The 12,871-nt window shown below is 25.5% G+C and overlaps 1 long non-coding RNA gene across 3 annotated transcripts; it reads right to left on the bottom strand.

Moving 5' to 3' along the window:
* Positions 1-7,724: 7,724 nt before the first annotated feature.
* LOC126555941 (uncharacterized) lies at positions 7,725-12,003 on the bottom strand. Of its 3 annotated transcripts, XR_007607028.1 has the most exons (5): positions 11,504-12,003; positions 11,339-11,448; positions 11,021-11,225; positions 8,919-9,184; positions 7,725-7,872 (listed from the first exon to the last, which is right to left on the bottom strand). It is a non-coding gene; the product is annotated as an uncharacterized LOC126555941 (long non-coding RNA). The 3 variants fall into 3 exon arrangements; XR_007607027.1 differs by having other exon boundaries at positions 11,021-11,448; XR_007607026.1 differs by lacking the exons at positions 11,021-11,225; positions 11,339-11,448 and having other exon boundaries at positions 11,504-11,997.
* Positions 12,004-12,871: the final 868 nt, after the last annotated feature.

The following is a 12,871-nucleotide window of genomic DNA, read 5'->3' as shown; positions in this document are numbered from 1 at the left end:
GATCGATTTCGTCGGGTCTGTGATGGTAAAAAGTTAGGCGGAAATTAGAATTTGTCGAAAATCATACGGTTATCAAATTATTGTAGTGATGAGACAGCGAGTTTTTAAAAACAAAAAAAAAAAGATTTTAAACTTTGTAAGCACTTTTGCTTATGCGGCAGTCTTGTCGTAACTGTTTAATATATGTAAGAGTATATCATTTGATAGGCTTCATTTTATTACCAACAAAGTAATGTGCACAAATATAAATTCGACATTATGTGGTATCCTACAACGATGCATTAACCATTAAGACAAAACGCTTGTTTAGACTGTTTATATTATTTATAGGTAGCTGATGTTTATTACTTATGAAGTATGATGTAGCGGTAAGCCCCTTCCCGCTAAACACTTCAACCGATAAGGTAAAACGGTGAACACGACAGAGCTAGTAAAATCGGCGACAATTCATTTTACCGACATCGTCATTATAATATTTGTCACTATTTACACAGGTTAACAACAATAACAATGATGATGATGCAACCTATTGGGATAATAGTCCACGGTTACAAATATTTTTCATTATTTAAAGTCACCATAAATGTCAAGAGGGAAAATTGTGTTTCACAAATGAACCAACAGACACATCTCATTTATCTAAAGTAAATTTTAAACTGCTTACTTATACACTATACTTTTATAGAACATGGGTACATTGAATTTCAGCAAATATATGATGAAATATTATTTAAAATATACTTATTTTCACGAACCTAAATGATTTAATTACAAAAAATAATTAAAATTACGTTTTATGGAGTTTTTAATACTTCCTTATTATGTAATATAAATAGTATTATAATAATTTGTTAGTATAGTACACTTGTTTATATTTATAATTTTGTATATATCCAATATCTTTTTTAAATATATTAAAACTAATGACGTACCTACTTTTTAACAATTTTTTAAGCGTTAATGTAAATGTTTTGTTTATTTATGTTTACATGATGTATTTATACTGTTTCGTTACTCGTTTACACAACTATACAAAAATATTTATCTACTTTAAATGTTGAAAAAAGCAAAAGACTTATTATTGGGTTTTTATTAGGTTGTATATTTTTTTAACACTAAAGAAATAGAAATAATCACAAGTTTCATGCAGCATCGATATCTGCTCTATTGTATAGTATAACCTATCAAGTGATTCAGTTATACATATATAAATCAAAAATTTAACTCGAAATATTTTTTAGAGTTTCATTTTTTTTAATCTCTTGTAAAAGATTTGAGTGAATTGCGAAAGACATAAGAAAAAACTTCCGTAAACAAATGTAAGCACAAGAAATCATATATTTACAAAATCTTGACCTTGTAGTGTAAAACAATACCAAAGCTATTTTATCTTAATGCGTTGATTTATTTATTATTGATTTTAAATTTAAATATCTACCCCATATTGATTACACGAGTATTATATTATATTGCTTACTAACCTCGTTGACTCTCAATTTTTTAAAGTTAATCTACAACCGACCTTGATTTATATCAAGCATTTTATTTTTTGGCAATGTACCCTTGAACGTAGTTTACACTCATCCACCAATTGGATTGTAAAATATATCAATTGAATTTTCAAAATATTCTAGTTTATTTAAGTCATACCATATATGGAAATATACGATTAATTACATGTTCGTAAATGTGACGAATAGTGTTTATATAAATGAAGGATTTATACAAAATAATCTGTCTCAAGAGTTTACTTATAATTTATATACTATTACTGTTTAGTATTTACTATAAAAATTGTATAAATAATCAATGTTTCAGAGGATTACAATCTGATTATAATCTTTGTTATTTATTGTTTAAAGTTTGTTTTATAACTCAATATTTTAGGTTTAAAATTTATGTTGTTCAATTTTAATAGTTGATATGTTCAATAATATGCAATATTTCCTACGCGAATATTTCAATTGTGCAAAATACGTCAATACATGTAGTCAATAAAGTTGAGATCATTTATAATGTTAGATGTCTTTATTTTGCTACACCCAAACATCCTGAACACCTACAAGTTACAACAGTACAATTTGAATTTTCAAATGCTAATAAAAATATTACCATGTTCATTAAAATTATGCATTTATATTATTTAACGCTTATATGAATAAATATTATCATTAGACTTCATTTTTTCAATTTTATTAACTTCTACACAAAATTTGTTTTACAAAATAATGCATTTATGTTTAGTGATTAAGCACGAGTGGTCGAGTAGGTATAACACTAAATATTCTATTTTATAATAAATATCGCTTACGGGGAATATGTGTACCTATATATTATAACATATTATCTTTAGTTGTGTACAATTTATAGGATTTTACTGCATATACATTTTTGTTTAAATAAATCATAGTAACTACTTATGTTAATTATAATAAGTATATGCATTTCCAATTTACATTTTTTTATAAGGTGTTATGTTGTTCGGTCATAAAATTATTTAGTGAAATAAATTGTGTACTCAATGTATTACATATATTTTTTTTAATCAATAGCTTTTAATATTTAATGATAATGTACCCTTAAATAAGTTATACAGTTTATAATAATATTCAAATTCAATCCGTCATATACAATATATGAATAGAATTTTAAAACAATTTTAGTTTATTTAAGTTGTTCCAATAATACAATAAAGGATTACTTATATTTTCGTTTATGTGATGAATGATATTTAAATTAATAACGAATTTGTATACGTATCAGCTGTAAAAAAGTAATAACTTAAGTGTCTTGCCATTTGATTACATATTTCAATATATTTTAATAAGTTGGGTACAATGATAAATAGGTAATTAAAATTTACAATTGATGATTATTAAAATATTAAGACTAGACTATTTATTTATTTTTTCACTCAATTTTTATTATAAATATACACAAATAAAATCTGATGTCATTAAAAAACACAAATTTTTCAATTTTTCTAACTGAGTATTTTATGACATCGATATTTTTATTTTCATTGAAAATTCTCTATTTGTTTTTATTTAAATACTAAAACCGAATATTTTCTCAAAATATTGATGTAAATTAGTTTATAATGTCATAGGTGTAATATGGCTTTTATTATCGTTAAATGGTAGATTTACTATTTAATATTGTTTATTTTTTTCTTTTTTAATTTTTGTGAATGTATGGTTTTGTTTGTATTTAGTCAAGTGTGAACATGATTCAATGATTGTATTATTATTAATTTAATTATAATTACTTGAATACATTATTTATGTTTTGGTATAGCCGTATAGGATCTCTAGCAATTAGCAGTTTCTAATGAAATAGGTATATTGCGTTGGTGAAAATTAATTAATTTGTGTTTACTAATATTTTTATGAAGTAAATTAAAATATTTAAGTAATAACTAATAAGTATTTGTAAAGTATTCTGAAGAAATTGTATAATTTCAAGTAAATTGCTTTTTAGTTTTTTTTCGTTTTACATTGTTACAAAAATATCATCATAATTAATAATTTTAAAACTGTTTTTTCAATAAAATGAATTAAATTTATTTTTTATCATCTGAAAACGTATTTACACACTATATTGGGATTTGAGATGTAGATTGTAGGTATATATCAATAAAATAAAAGTTTGAGTATTTGTACGCTTGTTAGGTAACATATCAAAACATCATTAAGTTATAAGAATTAGCTTTAGGTAATAAGGTATATAATATAGTTATAAAACCACACCTAGTGACAACTCAAAATTTCAAAGAAATTATAGGTATACAGGGTATACTATAGTGTAAAAATAAATTATTATAGTAAAGATGATTTATATGTTAATCATTTTTGAAATAAATTATATTTCATAATTAAAATCTAGTTTCAACCTACTTTAAAAAAAAAATAGCTAAGCCTATACCAAGAGAAAAGGCAAATGGCTAAACGAAATGACTACCTACTAGATCCATTTTTATATACAACACTTTTATTTCAATAACTGTTTACTACTACGTTATATATTAACCTTTTTTTGTGCAATAATAGCAGTAATGCAAAAAATGTAATAATTATAATATGATATTATGATATAGTAGTATGAGTTCCGAGTAGGTGTACTAGATATTACACATTATAATATATTATAATATTACAACAAGTTGTATATTGTAATTTATTTTTAAAATTTAGGAGATGTTTGTTTGTCACCTCATCTATTGTCCTGTATAGTGGCTTGTGACTATTGGTTGAATTCATGAACATTTTTTATCTTTTAAAAATTTTTTTTTGTCGGCATTCAACAAGAGGAGGTTATGATGCTTACTGGTTGATAGTTAATTTGCATTTCACAAAATACGTATTGAGTTGTGTCTTTTTTGCCCATATCCCATACGATAGCAACTCGCGTATGCCCTACTTGTAACTCGTGATTATTACTATTTATAAATCTTTAATAAAATAAAATAAAATAAATGTATGATACATTTTCCGAATTATGACGACTGAACATTACTTTATACTTATTAATCATGTAATAATTCATGTTATTCTATCGATAACATATGTAAGTACGCACATTATATTAAGTTAATCCCCCACCCACAAAAAAAATTGAACCAGGGACGCCCCTGGTTATTACTCATATATTTTTTTAAATTACACACACACACATATGATTAACTGTAGAAGATAATAAATACAATAGAAAATACCGAGCCTCAGGTTAAATTAGTTATTACTATTATAATTATTACATTACCTATTGATATAAATGAATATATCTATGATATTGATATGAAGTAGCTAGTATAAAGAATACAGCACAAAGACAACTTCTAAAACTAGAAATACAAATACAAAACAGTATTATATTTTAATTAATTTATGTTTCAGATCCTTGACTTTTCAAAAATAATTCAATCCATACCCACACTGAAAAAAAATATTACTTTATATTTCCAAATTATTTCTTAAATATAATATTAAACAAATTTACGAATGTATACCTATTATATATGCACTATATTATTAGGTACAAAATCGTCGATACAATAATAGTATTTAAATGATAAATCATTAAAAAGGTAGGTAAGTAGATAACGTTCTACTGTACATTAAATGTTGAGTGGGTCACTATTATGGTTGAATTAAATTTGAATTTAATGATATATCATTGTTTACAAAAAACAATTCTGAGCGAAGATGGTCTGACGGCCTATGTTAGCCTATCTTACTAATAAGTATACTTGTATACTTCGTAATATGTTTTTTATTTAGCTATTAATATAATAATAAATTAATAATATCTTTTTGTAAATGCCGTAAAAAAACAAAATAGATTCAATACTCATAGTATAAGTATAAATAATATAATATTTCAAAAGAAATATCATTACGTATAGTAAAATTCATAATAATATAATATACATATGCGTCTTAACGATTCATAAGATACGAATAGGTTTCAATTTTTCAATTTTTATAGAAGAAAGGAAAATCAAATGTTAATATCATTTACTATACATGGTACCTGATATAGTTCATTATTTTTATTTTTATTAAATATAAATTTTATAGTATTTGACATTAACTAGCAATCCTGAGATTAAGTTTAATCATAAACGTATTCATAGAATTAAAACACGTCTTCATATTTTATATTTTAATTTTTTTTTTTAATTTTATCTATTCAGACTATCTGTAGGTACACGTTTATGGCGATCTTCACAATACGATCGTCAATCATATTCAATTGACACCCGATTAAATCATTTTCATCATACTTGAATAAATATTTTTTTATTTTTTAGATTTCATCATATTTCGTCAAGTTGTCTGTATGCGTGGTGTATGCATTTGAGTAAATGGATTAAATTTCATCAAACATAAGCACAGAAACTATTTTAGAAAATATTGAAAGTACGATAGAAAAATAAAAAAGCCTAACAATGTGTGACAATAGTAAAAATGTACGTAAGTTGATCTATAGTCGCCTAACGCCTTCATATAGTATTGATAACTATCAGAATATTTTTTTGTACACTCGAGTAAATATTAAAGCAAATTTCATAAGATATCTAATTTGTTAGATCGAGCAAAACAAGGTAACCATTATTTTTTCTCTTTTAGGCCAGGTCGATGTATATTAGAGAGATAAAAATCCATGCTTCGTGACATGTATTATTTATATACCTAATAGAGTTTATACTGGCTAACACTTTTATCAATATATTTTTTTTAACAACCGCGCCGACGGCTATATGATATTCCGTGTTTCTTAAGAAGGTACTATCCTGTTTGGACGTCTATTTTGACCTATGTCAACGTAACACAATAATAATTCAACGAAATTGTCTCAACGTCTCATGTCCTCGAATGACTATAGAATGAAACAGACAGATTCCAAGTATTATTCGACTTTTAAAAACGTTCAAGGTGTCTTGATTAGACTGCGTTTTTTTTTTTTTTTTTGTCAAGCATATACATGTTATAAACGATCCACTCTCGATTAAAAATCACATACAGGTAACTATGACTAGTTCTATTATAGATTTTAATTACACCTGCAACTTACCTACTATAAAATATATACACACATATCGACATATAATTTTGCAATTGTATCGACCAATGGTAATATTATATTTAATGTTAATTGTTACAGGTCGTTATTATAATTTTATTCGATACGTCAAGTCGGAGAAAGTAATATAATATACTTCCTACATTTTCCTACAGCATAAATCAACGTCGCAGACTGCAGCAGTATACAAATATATATACATATATAATATAATAGTATAATGTGAATTATAATATATATGGTATTTTGGATTTTCTATCGGTCTTCTACAGCTGCATACTGAACAAAATTGCAGTGTTTGAAATTCAACTTTCAAATTACATATTATTATGATAGGTTAAACGATGTAGAAAATAAGTTAATGCATTTCAATAAAAATATAATGCTAAAAGAATAAAATACTTTAGGTACACTGTATATGTTATCTTCCTACGTGCGTATGTGTACAATACCTATTATTATTTTATTGTTGTTACAAACAGAACGGTAAAATGTTCGTACGCACGTGTATCACAAAAAAAAACTCCCCATATTGGCTGTATTAGGTTGTTTAATGTTTTAAATTCATTTTAGACACCTTATTGTATAAGTAGACCTATTTTTTTACGCATTTATATGACTCGTTTCCGCACTTCTGCAAGTCATTATAACGAAAAATTAGACTATTATAATTGATGATCATTTTACTACAAAATAAAAACTCATGACAGTTTAGTTTTGTAACCGCAAGCTACTCATAGCCCATAACATTTGACTCTAGATCGTTCGATTTTTATTCATTATAAACATTGTATCGCTAAAATATAATATTAGACCGGCGGAATAAATTACTCAATTATAGAAAAACGTTTCAGAGAACCTATTATTGCTTCACTCAAATATTGTCAAATAAGGTAAAATAAGTGATTTTTATTATATTGTTTTTTCGTTATTTTCTATATAACCTTTCAAAATGGTGAATAAAAACTGAAATTTTAAAAGCAGAAATGTTGTCTATGATAAATGGTATTCCTACTTAAATATGCACACAACTTTTTGGGTTAACGAGTTACAAATTACAAACCACAAATCATTTTAATCGTTTATAAAATATTTAAAGCCCCAGTGGCGTGTTTAAGATTTTAAAAAGAAAAGATGGACTTGTATAAACTATCAACTATTTCAACCGTATAATAAATATAAAAACTTATTGTCACAAACTATAATAATAGACTCAAGGGAAAGCATCAATCCTCAAATATGTTCATCGTTCACCCACATCAGTCCATCAAGTCCAGCCATCGCCACCTATTTAGAATTTTAAATATTGTAATATTACAAAATGTTTTATACCTTAAAAATATATAATAAATAATATAAAAATTAAAACTAACTATTCTAGAATGCTAAACACTAGCTTTAAAATTAAAAAAAACTCGCGAACACGAGGCTCGAAATTTGATAATAGGTCAATTATAGCTATGATATTAAAAATAATATTATTTGCGTTAAATGTATATCATCATATTGCAGAGTGTGAATTTTGTATTTGTCATTTTCTCACGCACGTCCAAAATCAATGAAAAAGCATCATTGGGGTGTTTTTATTTTCTATTTTGCATCGAAAAATCGATCAAAACACTATCACGCACAACACTATATGCATAATGTATGATTATTTTAACTTCTATTTAGAGAGAAAAAATACAATATACCTATCAACGCGCTGCACGTTTGTCATCTTTAGAGCCCTGTGGTCACGCAAGTTGTCTCGATATGGAGGTAGTTTTGAAAGTAAAAACGAATATAATATAGGTTCCTATATTACTATTGCTAATGCGTACAAGGGGTTTTGATACTAAATATGGAAACAACCGAAGGTTATCTACTATTCACGTTATAGTCATCTGCTGGCGTACGCGCTTACGACAAGCTCCGTTATAATAACATTAAGTCTTGTATAGTTGTGTATAACTATACGAGACAATGTGCAATATTATTATGACGTATGTTGGACAACATTTTCAGTCCACAAGTACCTGAAAAAGCGACTCAAATCGCAATGTCCGAGTATAATACTGCACTGACTAAAATCGATTTTTATTGTATGGTTATATTGCTATAAGTTTATTGCCTGGTCAAAATTGATCGCATACGTCTCATACTAATAACCGAACAAATTTATTAATAAATTACCTGTTGGTAAATAAAACTATTGGTACGAAAAAAAATGTAAAATGTAATCTTATTTATGTTTTTGTACAACAAGCACCTTTTTTTTTAAAGTTGAAGGACTTTTTTTAAAAAAAAAAGTTCTGATGCCAAGAAAGAAAACGTAGATACTTATTACTTACTGATCATTAAAAATTCAGTATTTTCTTCAACTGTCAGACACTCGTCCAAAAAAAAAAAAAAAAATTGAACCTTGAAGTATAGCGGCGTTCTGTTAAGTAGCTAGTTTGGTTTTTTTTATTTTAGTTTGTACTAGGTCAAGTTCGAATCTTTAAGTTATAAGCTTAAGTATTGATGTATTAACATACAAACATAGTGTTGTTTTTAACATTTTGTTTTTACACAACGTCGCGCGCTGTCTTACACATATGTTAACACAAATACCTACCTATAAAAACAATAAAACATGTTAACATTTATTTACATAAGCGTACCTGGGAATGTTTTTTATTTTTTTTATTAATAATACAAAATATTAAAATATATAATATTATCATTTTAATCTTTCATCTTTTCGAAGTACATTTTCTTAGTTTTGGGTTTTAAAGAGGGGCTCACTCAGTCACTCAAGTTAAGTTAGATCGCGAAAAATAAATATTTTTTTGTTTTATGTACAATATGGTTGCTATTGGTCACTTACAATAAAACAGTAATTAAAATAATTGCATACAATTTTAAGCCCGCGTCAAAACCATCTAAATGATTTATTTGAAAATACCTATATCTAGATATTACATTTAACAAGTTTAAGACATGATAAATCAATTGACTTTGTTTAATTTGTCACAGACAACGGCTTCAAAAGTTCATCTATAAATAATTTTACTAGATATATATATAAAATCAAAGGCGTAAAGTGAATGAACCCTTATTATAATAGTTACGAAATCCATTTTTCGATCGATTTTCATAAAATGTCCGTTAGTAGATTTAGCAAGATCCGTATAATGTTTTATATAGGCTAAATACTATTTTTTTGTTGCTTAGTTTTTATTTTTCTACACACATTTGTTGAATATAGCTGACAGAAGAAAAAAGCTATAAATTTTTATAATATTATAATAGTAGCTAAAGAAAAGAAAATAGTTATTTGTTTGAATATAATTTAAGGCAAGTTTTGTGAAATTGTGAGTTGTTTATAGTTATATTATGTATAGGTACTTACTACATATCTACATAGTAGAGTGATATTCTTAAGATATCTATTTTTCTAATTTTATTTTTTTATTGATTTGGGTATAAGATAGCTAGTTTTGTCATAAAATCAGTATGCATTTTAATAATATTTATTTTATTGCTTCCTTCTTAGATTTATAGATGAATATTGAATACTAAATATAGGTAAGCGTACCTATTGGCTATTACGTACCTATCTACCTACATATAAATGTATTGTAATGTAATACTATTCAAAACTATGTCATGCTATAAAAATAGAAGAATAAAATAATAGTTTTATAATGTTGTATTGTTTTTATTGGTGTAATTTATTATACCATTTATACCCAAAAAAATTATCTTTTGCAATGTAAAAATACATACCCTATAGCCTATTCATAAGTAATTATCATAATATATATCTTGTATTTTTGTAAATCAATTTAAAATCGTTTCAACCGTTTTAGAAAAAAAATAAAAATAAAACAATGAGAACTTTAAAAACTTAAAATAATAATTATTAAAAAAAAACCTTTGTTTTTCAATAAAATAAAAATGATTTAAACAACTCTTAAGAAAAAGAGCTACGAGACATGAGTTAAATGACAACCAATATAAGTTGAATATGTTTAACGGCTTTAGCTGTATAAAAATTACGATTCAGCTGAATAAGACGATATACCTACCAAACAGTTATAATGAATAGCATCTTTCAATTCATTCTATAGCTAGTATACATCTGATATGAAACGAGTACAACAAACAATGAATGTATTTATATTATTTTTAGTGTACAATATTATGTTAATATTTAATAATCATTTTCAGATTAAATTTCACGAGAGCGCCTTATACGAATGTGGTTGAGCACATATTATAATAATAATAATAAGCCGACAATATCATCGGTACAGTCTACGTTGAAGCGTAAAAGTAGGTAACTAATATTATAACGCAATTTTGATTAGTTATTATAATAAAGGCATGAAGCTCGACAATTTTTTTTCTTTACAGCACTTGGCTTACTATAAATATATTCAATATTATTACAAATTATCGTACATACGAATATAAGGATAATGACGTCACTTTTGTGTGGGTAGATCAAATATGGCATTGCTGTCAAACTGGTGAACAGGTATAAAACGACACATAATACATAAACGTAGTCCGTTCGTTTTATGGTCACGCAATTCAATTTCAAATCAGTTTTTTCCATTAATCAAAATAAATCAAAATAATCAATGACCACAGGAAGTTGTTCAAAAAATCTGTTTATAAAACTTACATTTTCAGCTACCGGTTATGTAGGTATAATAAAGAATATTTTTGCAATAATTGTACTATGATGAATGTGTTATTAATTTATTTCGGATAAAATTACTTTTTATATCACTTAAAAAATCCTTTTAAAATCGATCCATTAAGTAAAGGTAACACGAACACTGCGTCCCAAATTAAATTATTAAATGTATTTTTCAAATTGACTTCTAACTTTATGGATATATTAGTTAAATTTTTATGATAACTCTTATAGGTAGGTACTTACTTAAAATAACAAAAACCTCGAACATGAACAATTTAAATCTTAAAAAGTTTGGTGACAGGTAGGTAGCTAATTTAAAACAGACTTAGATATTATTTTTTATTAGTAGCAATGGTAACCATATATGTAGATTGTAGGTAGTTAATATGATGTTATACAGAATTATTATTTATTACTTATTATGTGTGTTGTAATATTTAAAGTAATTATTTCATTATAATTTTTTAGGCCTGCATTTAATTGTAAATAAATTAGCTGCATTTTTTATTTGATAATATTACTATTTAGGATTTACTTATAAATAATGAATAGGTACCTTATTCATTGTAGATATGAAAGTAACACATTCAAAAAGATACATAACATTTACCTTACTTGGTAAAAATGTATTCGCTTCACATAAAAACTATAGCAGCGTTTTCCAAACTTTTTCTCTGCCAGACCCCTTAGAGATAATAATAATTTCGGATCCCTTTAATAAAAATTAAAGTTTCGTTTTTATATATACTATAATATAGAAAATAGTATTTTCAATTTATGTTCACGAACTCCCTCCAGTATACGTGCGGACCCCCAAGGGTCCACGAACCACAGTTTGAAAAACGCTGGACTATATTAACGTACTTATCCCCACCCCCTTAAAACCATTTTTTTTTTGTTTTCATGGTTCAATAATTTACTTAAAAAATAAAAATAAGTTTATATATTATCCAAAGAACCTCGTGACAATACGTACCTACAAGTATGAAAGATTCCCATGTATTGTAAATTTTATAATTTTATTAAATAAATTATGAAAATTTTCAGTTAGTTGAATTTAAAATTTCAATTTTCTAGTAGTCCAGCAGTAGAAATATTAGCTAGCTATGTTACCTATTATAAAAATGTTTATTTTTAAATGATAAATCGTGCTTATACTACATTACTACATACACGTAAGTAATATTAATTTATATTTCACTTTTTTCTATTTTTAAGTGTGTTTTCTAATTTTTGAATTTTTACAGATTAAATCTAGTTGTGTTTATTATAATTATGAACTATTACCTCCGTAATTTTATCGAGAAAAAATCATAACTGATCGACTTTTTTATATTTTAAATATTGTAGTCTAAAATCTAAACGTTAAATCTAGAATGATGCAAACATTTTGTCAACGAAACAAGAAAATATTAGTTTTACCAAAGGGTTAGGTACTAAGTAATAATTTTTAAAATTATTTATTTTCAATATGTTTAAGGCAGTTACTGAATTTTAGTGTTAACAAATTATGTCACTCTTAAATTTAGAGCATAGAAAAACATTTACACTGTGTTTTTTTTCAATTTTCACTTTTTTTAAAACAGTAAAATTATTACTATTCGACTTAAA

Source organism: Aphis gossypii, chromosome 1 (genome assembly GCF_020184175.1).
Source record: "Aphis gossypii isolate Hap1 chromosome 1, ASM2018417v2, whole genome shotgun sequence".
Taxonomy (NCBI): Eukaryota; Metazoa; Arthropoda; class Insecta; order Hemiptera; family Aphididae; genus Aphis; species Aphis gossypii.
Note: the sequence above shows the minus strand (reverse complement) of the source record. Positions and strands in the feature narration are given on the sequence as shown.